Here is a 2,590-nt window from a genome sequence, read left to right as displayed (position 1 = left end):
ACACCAACACACTACAAACCCACACACAACCACTACACACCCAAACAACACATACACACCACAACAAACACACACACCCACACAAACACACCCACAACACTACACACACCCACAACACTACACACACCCACAACACTACACACACCCACAACACTACACACACCCACAACACTACACACACCCACAACACTACACACACCCACAACACTACACACACACCCACAACACTACACACCCACAACACTACACACCCACAACACAGACAACACCACAACACACACACACCACAACACACGACACACACCCACAACACAAAACTACACACACCCACAAACACACACACCCACAAACAACACACACACCACAACACACACAACAACACACACACACCACAACACACACACACACACACACCAACACAACACACCCAAACACAACACAGACACACACCCCAACACGACACACACCCACACTACGAACACACACCACAACACAACACGACACCCCACAACAACGACACACCACAACACAAACACGTACACACCCACAACACTACACACACCCACAACACAACACTACACACCCACAACACTACACACACCCACAACACAACACTACACACCCACAACACTACACACCCACAACACTACACACACCCACAACACTACACACCCACAACACTACACACACCCACAACACTACACACACCCACAACACTACACACCCACAACACGACACACACCACACACTACACACCCACAACACAACACACCCACAACACTACACACACCCACAACACTACACACACACACAACACTACACACACACCCACAACACTACACACACACCCACAACACTACACACACCCACAACACTACACACACCCACAACACTACACACCCACAACACTACACACACCCACAACACAACACTACACACACCCACAACACTACACACCCACAACACTACACACACCCACAACACAACACTACACACCCACAACACTACACACCCACAACACAACACTACACACACCCACAACACTACACACCCACAACACTACATACACCCACAACACTACACACACACCTACAACACAACACTACACACCCACAACACTACACACACACCCACAACACTACACACACCCACAACACAACACTACACACCCACAACACTACACACACCCACAACACTACACACCCACAACACTACACACCCACAACACTACACACACCCACAACACTACACACCCACAACACAACACTACACACACCCACAACACTACACACACCCACAACACTACACACACCCACAACACTACACACACCCACAACACTACACACCCACAACACTACACACACCCACAACACTACACACACCCACAACACTACACACACCCACAACACTACACACACACCCACAACACTACACACACCCACAACACTACACACACCCACAACACTACACACACCCACAACACTACACACCCACAACAGACACGACCCACAACACACAAATCCCACACACTACACACACCCACAACACAACACTACACACCCACAACACAACACTACACACCCACAACACTACACACCCACAACACACACAAAACACGAACACACACACAAGCACGACCACAACTATACACACAAAAACACAACACAACACTACACCAAAACACGACACACACCACAACACAACTACGACACACCACAACACGAACACACAACAAACAACACACCACAACACGACACACCACAACACGACACCACAACACAATCAAAGCCACAACACGACACACCCACACACGACACCCACCCAACACGAGACACCCACAACACTACACACACCCACAACACAACACACCCACAACACTACACACACCCACAACACTACACACACCCACAACACTACACACCCACAACACAACACTACACACCCACAACACAACACTACACACCCACAACACAACACTACACACACCCACAACACTACACACACCCACAACACAACACTACACACCCACAACACAACACTACACACCCACAACACAACACTACACACACCCACAACACGACACACCAACACGACACACACCCACAAACACAGACAACCACCCAAACACTAAACACACACACCTACAACACAACACTACACACCCACAACACTACACACCCACAACACTACACACACCCACAACACTACACACCCACAACACTACACACACCCACAACACTACACACACCCACAACACTACACACACACCTACAACACAACACTACACACCCACAACACTACACACACCCACAACACTACACACACCCACAACACTACACACACACACAACACAACACTACACACCCACAACATTACACACACACACCCCCAACATTACACACACACCCACAACACTACACACACCCACAACACTACACACCCACAACACTACACACACCCACAACACTACACACACACACCCACAACACAACACTACACACCCACAACATAAACAACCACCCAACACCCACAACCACTACACTGACAAACAACACTACACACACCACCCACACACTCACACACACACACC

Source organism: Tachysurus fulvidraco, chromosome 4 (assembly GCF_022655615.1).
Source record: "Tachysurus fulvidraco isolate hzauxx_2018 chromosome 4, HZAU_PFXX_2.0, whole genome shotgun sequence".
NCBI classification, from domain to species: Eukaryota; Metazoa; Chordata; class Actinopteri; order Siluriformes; family Bagridae; genus Tachysurus; species Tachysurus fulvidraco.
This window is presented reverse-complemented; position numbering follows the sequence as displayed.